The following is an 11,136-nucleotide window of genomic DNA, read 5'->3' as shown; positions in this document are numbered from 1 at the left end:
GGGGTCGTCGATGAGGTCACCTCCGAAATGCATCCCACCAGACTCATCTTGATTTCTGTGTAGGCCAGAGGTCAGGTTAAACAGTAGTTTGATTGAATGGCTGTTCACAGGCCAGTGTGAAATGACAGCTCTATTGCAATGTGTGAGCGGGGAGGAGGGGGCTACCCTGGCCTTTGTGTGGCCCACAGTCTGAGTGCACAGACCCCATTGTTAGAACTCGACCCCCCAGCCCCTCAGACTCTCTCCCCAACCTGCTTTGTCTTGAGCAATGGGACCCTTTCCGTCATCCAGGGCAGGACTACGTTGTGACTTTGAACACAAGTCCTCCCTGTCTGACTTTGCGGTCTGCACACCCATTAATACACACAACGGTAGCCAGATGGACTGTTGTGACCTTACTGGGAAAAGGTAACTATTTAACCCCTTGTGTGCCTTGTAAGGCTGGGGAGAAGAGGATTGAAAACATGATGAAATGTCTTTTTCACATACAGGTACTGGTCAAGTAATATGGATAACCTGTATGTCTTTCTAAGAGCATTTAGGTCATCCACCTACAACATGACCTAAATGGTTGAATAAACCTGTGGGTTATGACTTGGTTGAATAGTTGAATACTTCTTGGGTCAATAGGTCCCAGCCGTGTCACAGTTCAAGTTTCAAGTTTTAATGTCACGTGCACAAGGAAAGTGAAATGCCTTTCTGGCATGCTCTAAACCCAGCAATGCAGTAATTAATATCAATGTAGGACTAAAAATACACAAGGTAGAACAAAAACACACAATAAATAGAAATAAGAAGAACACAAGAAGTAAGTAAGCTATATACAGGGTCAGTCAGTTCCAATACCATAAACCAATGTGCAGGGATACTGTAGTGATAGAGGTAGATACAGTGCATTTGGAAGGTATTCAGACCCCTGACTTTTTCCAAATTCTGTTACTTTACAACCTTGTTCTAAAATTGATTAAATAGTTTTTTCCCCCTCATCAATCTACACACAATTCCCCATAATGACAATGCAAAACAGGTTTTTAGACATTTTTGCAAATGTATTAAAAGTAAAAAAATTAAATATCACATTTACATAAGTATTCAGACCCTTTACTCAGTACTTTATAGAAGCACCTTCGGCAGCGATTACAGCCTCGAGTCTTCTTGGGTATGACGCTACAAGCTTGGCACACCTACTTTTGGGGAGCTTCTCCTATTCTTCTCTGCTGATCCTCTCAAGCTCTGTCAGGTTAGATGGGGAGCGTCGCTGCACAGCTATTTTCAGGTCTCTCCTGAGGTGTTCAACAGGGTTCAAGTCCGGGCTCTGGCTCTGCCGCTCAAGGACATTCAGAGACTTGTCCCGAAGCCACTTCTGCGTTGTCTTGGCTGTGTGCTTAGGGTCGTTGTCCTGTTGGAAGGGGAACCTTCGCCCAAGTCTAAGGTCCTGAGTGCTCTGGAGCAGGTTTTTATCAAGGATCTCTCTCTCTCTGTACTTTGCTCCGATCATCTTTCCCTCAATCCTGACTAGTCTCCCAGTCCCTGCCGCTGAAAAACATCCCCACAGCATGATGCTGCCACCACCATGCTTCACTGTAGGGATGGTGCCAGGTTTCCTCCAGACGTGATGCTTGGCATTCAGGCCAAAGAGTTCAATCTTGCTTTCATCAGACCAGATAATCTTGCTTCTCATGGTCTGAGAGTCCTTTAAGTGCCCCTTGGCAAACTCCAAGTGGGCTGTCATGTGCCTTTTACTAAAGCGTAGCTTCTCTCTGGCCACTCAACCATAAAGGCCTGATTGGTGGAGTGCTGCAGAGATGGTTGTCCGTTTGGAAGGTTCTCCCATCTCCACAGAGGAACTCTGGAGCTCTGTCAGAGTGACCATCGGGTTCTTGGTCACCTCCCTGACCATGGCCCTTCTTCCCCGATTGCTCAGTTTGGCCAGGTGGCCAGCTCTAGGAAGAGTCTTGTTGGTTCCAAACTTCTTCCATTTAAGAATGATAGAGGCCACTGTGTTCTTGGGGACCTTCAATGCTGCAGACATTTTTTGGTACCCTTCCCCAGATCTGTGCCTCGACACAATTCTGTCTCTGAGCTCTACAGACAATTCCTTCGACTTCATGGCTTGGTTTTTGCTCTGACATGCACTGTCAACTGTGCGACCTCATATAGACAGGTGTGTGCCTTTTCAAATCATGTCCAATCAATTGAATTTATCACAGGTGGACTCCAATCAAGTTGTAGAAACATCTCAAGGATGATCAATGGAAACAGGATGCACCTGAGCTCAATTTTGAGTCTCATAGCAAAGGGTCTGAATACTTATGTAATTTAGGTGTTTCTGTTTTTAACTTTTTATAAATATGCAAAAAAGTATAAATACCTATTTTCGCTTTGCCATTATGGGGTATTGTGTGTAGATTAGTGGGGGGGGGGGGGAGTACTTTAATCCATTTTAGAGTAAGGCTGTAACATAACAAAATGTGGAAAAAGTCAAGGGGTCTGAATACATTCCGAATGCACAGTATATATAGGGGTAAGGTGATTAGGCATCAGGATATATGATAAACAGAGTAACAGCAGCCTATATGATGATTGTATGTGAGTGTGTGTGCATGTGTGTAGAGTCAGTATAAATGTGTGTGCATGTTAAGTGTGTGTGTGTGTGTGTGTGTGTGTGTGTGTGTGTGTGTGTGTGTGTGTGTGTGTGTGTGTGTGTGTGTGTGTGTGTGTGTGTGTGTGTGTGTGTGTGTGTGTGTGTGTGTGTGTGTGTGTGTGCGTGTGGAGTCCTGAGAGTGTGCATAGAGACAGTGCAAAAAACAAATATATTTATATACACAAGGGTCATCTCATATAGTCCATGTAGCCATTTTGTTAGCTATTTAGCAGTCTTATGGCTTGGGGATAGAAGCTGTTCAGGAGCCTGTTAGTGTCAGACTTGATGCACTGGTACCGCTTGCCATGCGGAAGCAGAGAGAACAGTCTATGGCTTGGTTGGCTGGAGTCTAATGATTTTCCAGGCCTTCTTTTCACACCGCCTGATATAGAGCTCCTGGATAGCAGGGAGCCTGGCCCCAGTGATGTTCTGGGCTGTCCGCACCACACTCTGTAGCGCCATGCGATCGATGGCGGTGCTGTTGCCATACCAAGCAGTGATGCACCCAGTCAAGATGCTCTCAATGGTACAGCTGTAGAGCTTTTTGAGGATTTGAGGGCCCATTCCAAACCTTTTTAACCTCCTGAGGGGGAAGATGTGCTGTCATTCCTTCTTCACGACTGTGTGTATGTGGACCATTTTAAGTCCTTAGTGATTTGGACACCGAAGAACTTGAAACTCTCGACCCGCTCCACTGCAGCCCTGTCGATGTGGATGGGGGCGCGCTTGCTCTCCCCGTTTACTGTAGTCCACAATCAGCTCCTTGGACTTACTGATGTTGAGGGAGAGGTTGTTGCCACAGCACCACACTGCCAGGTCACTGACCTCCTCCCTGTAGGCTGTCTCATCGTCGCTGGTGATCAGTCCTACCACCGTCGTGTCTTCAGCAAACTTGATGATGGTGTTGGAGTCGTGCGTGGCCACGCAGTCGTGGGTGAACGGGGAGTACAGGAGGGGACTATGCACACACCTCTGTGGGGACCCCGTGTTGAGGGTCAGCGTGGCGGATGTGTTGTTGCCTATCCTCACCACCTGGGGGTGGCCCGTCAGGATGTCCAGGATCCAGTTGCAGAGGGAGGTGTTTAGACTCAGGGTCCTTAGCTTAGTGATGAGCTTGGAGGGGACAATGGTGTTGAACGCTGAGCTGTACTCAAAGAACAGCTTTCTCACATTGGTATTCCTCTTATCTAGGTGGGGAAGGGCAGTGTGGAGTGCAACTGAGATTGTGTCGTCTATGGGTTTAGAGTGTCTGGGATGATGGAGTTGATGTGTGCCATAACCAGCCTTTCAAAGCACTTCATGATTACGGATGTGTGTACTACAGGGCGGTAGTCATTGTGGCATGAAGCCATACAGTTATTGTTGGGATTACAGACTGGGACAAGGAAAGGTTGAAAATGACTGTGAATATGCCTGACAGCTGTTCTGCTCATGCTCTGAGAACGCACCCTGGAATACCGTCCGGCCCCTCAGCCTTGTGAGTGTTGACCTGATTAAAGACCTTACTCACATCGTCCTTGGAGAGCAAGATCACACAGTCCTCTGGGTCATATCAAATCAAATCAAATTTTATTTGTGACATACACATGTTTAGCAGATGTTAATGCGAGTGTAGCGAAATGCTTGTGCTTCTAGTTCCGACAATGCAGTAATAACCAGCGAGTAATCTAACCTAACAATTTCACAACAACTACCTTATACACATAAGTGTAACAGGATGAAGAATATGTACATAAAAATATATGAATGAGTGATGGTACAGAACGGCATAGGCAAGATGCAGTAGATGGTATAGAGTACAGTATATACATATGAGATGAGTAATGTAGGGTATGTAAACATATAAAAGTGGCATTGTTTAAAGTGGCTAGTGATACATGTATTACATAAAGATGGCAAGATGCAGTAGATGATATAGAGTACAGTATATACATATGAGATGAGTAATGTAGGGTATGTAAACATTATATTAAGTGGCATTGTTTAAAGTGACTAGTGATACATTTTTTACATCAATTTTTCCATTATTAAAGTGGCTGGAGTTGAGTCAGTATGTTGGCAGCAGCCACTCAATGTCAGTGGTGGTTGTTTAACAGTCTGATGGCCTTGAGATAGAAGCTGTTTTTCAGTCTCTCGGTCCCTGCTTTGATTCACCTGTACTGACCTCGCCTTCTGGATGATAGCGGGGTGAACAGGCAGTGGCTCGGGTGGTTGTTTTCCTTGATGATCTTTATGGCCTTCCTGTGACATCGGGTGGTGTAGGTGTCCTGGAGGGCAGGTAGTTTTCCCCCGGTAATGCGTTGTGCAGACCTCACTACCCTCTGGAGAGCCTTACGGTTGTGGGCGGAGCAGTTGCCGTACCAGGCGGTGATACAGCCCGACAGGATGCGCTCGATTGTGCATCTATAAAAGTTTGTGAGTGCTTTTGGTGACAAGCCGAATTTCTTCCGCCTCCTGAGGTTGAAGAGGCGCTGCTGCGCCTTCTTCACCACGCTGTCTGTGTGGGTGGACCAATTCAGTTTGATGTGTACGCCGAGGAACTTAAAACTTACTACCCTCTCCACTACTGTCCCATCGATGTGGATAGGGGGATGCTCCCTCTGCTGTGAAGTCCACGATCATCTCCTTTGTTTTGGTGACGTTGAGTGTGAGGTTATTTTCCTGACACCACACTCCGAGGGCCTTCACCTCCTCCCTATAGGACGTCTCGTCGTTGTTGGTAATCAAGCCTACTTGATGATTGATGATTTGATTTGATGATTTGATGATTGAGTTGGAGGCGTGTATGGCCACGCAGTCGTGGGTGAACAGGGAGTACAGAAAAGGGCTCAGAACGCACCCTTGTGGGGCCCCAGTGTTGAGGATCAATGGGGTGGAGATGTTGTTACCTACCCTCACCACCTGGGGGCGGCCCGTCAGGAAGTCCAGTACCCAGTTGCACAGGGCAGGGTCGAGACCCACTGTCTCGAGCTTGATGACGAGTTTGGTGTTAAATGCTGAGCTGTAGTCGATGAACAGCATTCTCACGTAGGTATTCCTCTTGTCAAGATGGGTTAGGGCAGTGTGCAGTGTGGTTGCGATTGCGTCGTCTGTTGACCTATTGGGGTGGTAAGCAAATTGGAGTGGGTCTAGGGTGTCAGGTAGGGTGAAGGTGATATGGCCCTTGACTAGTCTCTCAAAGCACTTCATGATGACAGAAGGGAGTGCTACGGGGCGGTAGTCGTTTAGCTCAGTTTCCTTAGCTTTCTTGGGTACAGGAACAATGGTGGCCCTCTTGAAGCATGTGGGAACAGCAGACTGGGATAAGGATTGATTGAATATGTCCGTAAACACACCAGCCAGCTGGTCTGCGCATGCTCTGAGGACGCGGCTGGGGATGCCGTCTGGTCCTGCAGCCTTGCGAGGGTTAACACATTTAAATGTTTTACTCACGTCGGCTGCAGTGAAGGAGAGTCCACAGGTTTTGGTAGCGGCTCGTGTCAGTGGCACAGTATTGTCCTCAAAGCGAGCAAAGAAGTTGTTTAGTCTGTCTGGGAGCAAGACATCCTGGTCCGCGACGGGGCTGGTTTTCATTTTGTAATCCGTGATTGACTGTAGACCCTGCCACATACCTCTTGTGTCTGAGCCGTTGGATTGCGACTCTACTTTGTCTCTATACTGACACTTAGCTTGTTTGATTGCCTTGCGGAGGGAATAGCTACACTGTTTGTATTCGGTCATGTTTCCGGTCACCTTGCCCTGGTTAAAAGCAGTGGTTTTCGCTTTCAGTTTCCGCGAATGCTGCCATCAATCCACAGTTTCTGGTTTGGGAATGTTTTAATAGTTGCTGTGGGTACGACATCGCCGATGGACTTGCTAATAAACTCGCTCACCGAGTCGGGTCGGTGTGGGCCCTCGCGCACGGCAAGGTGTTGTTATTGTCAAAGTGTAAAATGCATTGAGTTCGTCTGGTAGAGAGGCATCATTGGGCAGATCACGTCTGGGTCTTCGTTGAGTCTGCATGGTCAAAGTGAGAGACATGTCACAAGCTCTAATTGTACTTATTGTAAATTATAAACTGGGTGGTTCGAGCCCTGAGTGCTGATTGGCTGAAAGCTGTGGTATAGCAGACCATATACCATGGGTATGACAAAACATTTATTTTTACTGCTCTAATTACATTGGTTACCAGTTAATAATAGCAAGAAGGCACCTTGGAGGTTTGTGATACATGGCCAATATACCACAGCTAAGGGCTGTATCCAGGCACTCTGTGTTGCGTCGTGTTAAGAACAGCCCTTAGTCGTGGTATATTGGCCATATACCACACCCCCCCAGGCCTTATTACTTAAATATATAACCAGACTTACTGGTCTAAGATAGCCTCTCAGCTAACATGAATAATAGGCCCAGCTACTCTCCCCTCTGTATTTATTTGGCCTGGTGGTTAGATTGTTCGCCCTAAGGTTGGAAGGATAGGAGTTTGAATCCCGGCACAAGTCATATCAAAGACTAAAAATGGGACCAGATGCATCGTTATTAAGGAGATAGATTTGGGGTGAGGCCCTGCAATAGAATAGCATCCTGTCCAGCTTCCTCAAGCTAAAGAAACAGGAGATAGATTTGGGGTGAGGCCCTGCGATAGACTAGCATCCTGTCCAGGGGGTGTACTTGTACATCAAGCTGCCTCAAGTTAAAGAAACAGGAGATAGGCTCCTGCTCCTATGAGCCCTTCCGGCTTAAAGCTACTTACTTCATTTTGGATTTGAGATCAAACATTTTATATGTGGTGACCATACATAATGACATCTTTTATTTAAGGGTATTTTCATACATGTCTGTTTAACCGTTTAGAAATGAAAGCACTTTATGTATCTAGTCCTCCCATTTGAAGGTGTCATAAGTATTTGGACAAATTCACTTTGAATTGTATTAATGTATTAAAGTAGCCAAAAGTTTAGTATTTGGTCCCATATTCTAATCACGCAATGACTACATCAAGCTTGTGTCTCTGTGTTGGATGCATTAGCAGTTTGTTCTGGTTGTGTTTCGGATTGTGCTGTGTCCAATAAAAATGCATGGTAAATAATATATTGTGTCATTTTGGAGTAACTTTATTTGAAAATAAGATTATAATATATTTCTGAACACTACGGGATGCTACCATGATTACAGATAATCATGAATGATGAATGAATGAATGAGTGAGAAAGTTACAGAGGCACAAAGATCATGTACACCCCCAGAAATGTTGGGGGTATGATATGTATGCCTCTAACTTTCTCCCTTATGACATGATTTTCCATTCATTTCTATTAGGCACAACATAATCCGAAACACAACCAAAACAAACTGCAAATGGATCAACAACAACAATATATGACACCTTTGATCTTAAATCCAAAATGCTGGAGTATAGAGCCACATCAAAAGTTTTAGCTTCAATGTCCAATTAAATATGGAGAAGGAGCCTATTTGGCTGGGAGAGGGCAGGGAAAGAAAGCAGCACCCTCACTCTGTCCTTACGAGGGACTGCCTACCTTATCCAGGCAAGCCCTTCATATTGATAAGAGGAGGAAAAGGTCAAAGTGCCATCAGGAGCGGCGTGGGCAGTTAAGGTCAACACAGTGCTGTGAGGGAGTCTGCATTGAGCAGGGAGGAGGAGAGGAAAATTAACTGATAACAATCTCTGAGGGGTTACAGAATGACATGCTGGGCAGACGAGCAGAGCGACATGACAGGTACAAACAAGCACTCTAAGGGCCCCTCAGTGGGCTATGAGGACTGCAAATAATACATAGGGCATACTCCTGGGTCACTGGTCAAGTTAAGGAGGGTGAGGTTTTACACAACTCTCTCTCTCAATTCAATGCAAGGGGCTTTATTGGCATGGGAAACATGTTTACATTGCCAAAGCAAGTGAAATGGATAAACAAAAGTGAAATAAACAAAAGTAAACAGTAAATATTACAATCTCACAAGTTCCAAAAGAATAAAGACATTTTAAATGTCATATCATGTGTATATACAGTTTTGTAGCGATGTGAAAATAGTTAAAGTAGAAAAGATCAAATAAATAAATATGGGTTGTATTTACAATGGTGTTTGTTCTTCACTGGTTGTCCTTTTCTTGTGGCAACAGGTCACAAATCTTGCTGCTGTGATTGCACACTGTGGTATTTCACCGAATAGATATGGGAGTTTATCAAAATTGGATTTGTTTTCAAATTCTTAGTGGGTCTGTGTAATCTCAGGGAAACGTGTCTCTAATATGGTCATACATTTGGCACGAAGTTAGGAAGTGCAGCTCAGTTTCCACCTCATTTTGTGGGCAGTGTGCACATAGCCTGTCTTCTCTTGAGAGCCAGGTCTGCCTATGGCCAACTTTCTCAATAGTAAGGCTATGCTCACTGAGTCGGTACATAGTCAAAGCTTTCCTTCATTTTGGTTCAGTCACAGTGGTCAGGTGGTGTCCCACTGTGTACTCTGTTTAGTGCCAAATATAATTCTAGTTTTCTTTGTTTTTTTTTGTAAATGAATTACAAAAAGTAAGTAATTATCTTTTTGTTTTCTCATGATTTGTTTGGGACTAATTGTGTTGCTGTCCTGGGGCTCTGTTCACAAACACAAACAGACCCCACAGGACCCCCCCCCCCTCCCCCCCCCTCTCTCGCATAACACACAAACTGAACACACACTGTAATAGCAAATGATTTAGGGGCTCTGTGCACCAAAAGGACTATGCTTAACACGGTATGCACACAACTTTCCACAGTATAGCTAAACTTCTCTGTTGGAACACTGACTACATTTATTTTCTATAGGTCTTCATAAAGCTGGTGGAGAAACACACATACAGACATTGAAAAATGTAAAGAAAAAGGAAATGAAGGTACTATTTCTGTCTCACGGGTCAGAAGCCGACTCCACACACCCCAAGTCTGTTGAAGTGACACTTGGATGTCACAATATGGCCATGTGGGGGGTGAGGGGAGGTGACCTCTATAGTGTCTCTGTGGTCACTGATTTAGGGCCTGTATGTGGAGGCCAGACAGAACCTGGGGTCGGGGGTGCAAGCTGTGGCCTGAAACAGATGCCTTGCCGTCTAGCCCAGGGGTAGGGGAGGAGGAGCGGGGGTAGGGGGCTGCATGTGAAGTTAATGTGCCCTCAGTTTCCCCCTAGCAATAGTTAAGCAATAGAGAGATATTCCCAGCACCTGCGCCTAGGTGTGTGTGTGTGTGTGTGCGTGCGTGCGTGCGTGCGTGCGTGCGTGTGTGTGTGTGTGTGCAGACATCCTCCTATGTGTAACCGCTCACTTTCTATTATATTCTTTCCTTCAGGGTGTATATTTCTGAATAAAACATTTTTAACAGGAAAATGACACAACAGTACAAAGCATTGCATTTTACTGCCCTAATCTAAAGGCAAATTCATAGGCCACAAAGACATCAAAGGCCCTGGTGGAGTGAGATTGCAGCTGCCTTACCTGACGGTGTGAGCTTCTCCTCTCTCGCTGGCGGTGCGGCCAAGAAAGTGTTTGTGTTGAGGATGTTTACCGCTCTCAGGAAATACAAACAGCTTCGTTCTTGTTTGTGGGCCCCCTACCTCAAACAGAGGGCCGTGGGTCCTTTCTGTGTGAGAGAGAGAGAGAGAGCCAAGATGTGTTGCATTGTTAGGCTAGTGTTGATCTTGTCTCTTTCTTTTTCTTCCCTCCTTGCCACCTTCTTTTTACTTCCAGCATTTCCCGTCAGCTGCCATGCCAGATTAATTTTGCCGTGGGTTCTGGTGTGGTTCATCATAGAGCTTTTTAATAGCAGCGAAACAGATGAATTAATTAGAGCAAAATAAGATTGCCATTTAGTCATCATAACACCTTGAAGTCATGCAGTAATTTGTGAAAATGTATAACACCTTCAAAAAGACAGAAGAATACACCAAATGTATCCTTTAGATAAGGGTACCTCTCTAAATATTATTTAAAGAGGTACCCTTACTTGGGTCAGTGAGAAACAGCAACACATTAACTTGTGTTAGTCATCCTACAATTGACCACAGGGTGTCACTCTTACTCATCAAAGCTCATTAGCTTCAAGCTATGCTACATTCTTAAGAAGGGGCTCCTCGTGCCTCTGTTCAATTCCAGTGGTCTACACAGTGACTCACAATTGAATACCTCCTGCTCCCGGATATTGCAATTGTACCGTATAACGTCAATCTCTAAATATTTAGATCTCTAGATCTCTTCCAATGGATCTGTTGGTGGTAAGAAACTTAAACTGGTCTATGTTACAATTAATAACAGTTATACATGTTTTCTGAGGAGGCTGTGATGTTATCACAAAACTGTTCAGAAATACACGATATTGACAGTGAATTCAGTTTTGTGAGAAGTAGGACACTAGACATTTTCTGGATAGAAGCGTTGTTACACATCCATTGAGCACAACATGTCAACAAATGTATGTCTTTGGCTATAGCTTTTCCTTAGCAGGCCTATAAATCACAGGGGAACA

The sequence above is a fragment of the Salvelinus fontinalis genome, chromosome 6 (assembly GCF_029448725.1).
Source record: "Salvelinus fontinalis isolate EN_2023a chromosome 6, ASM2944872v1, whole genome shotgun sequence".
Lineage (NCBI taxonomy): Eukaryota > Metazoa > Chordata > Actinopteri > Salmoniformes > Salmonidae > Salvelinus > Salvelinus fontinalis.
Note: the sequence above shows the minus strand (reverse complement) of the source record.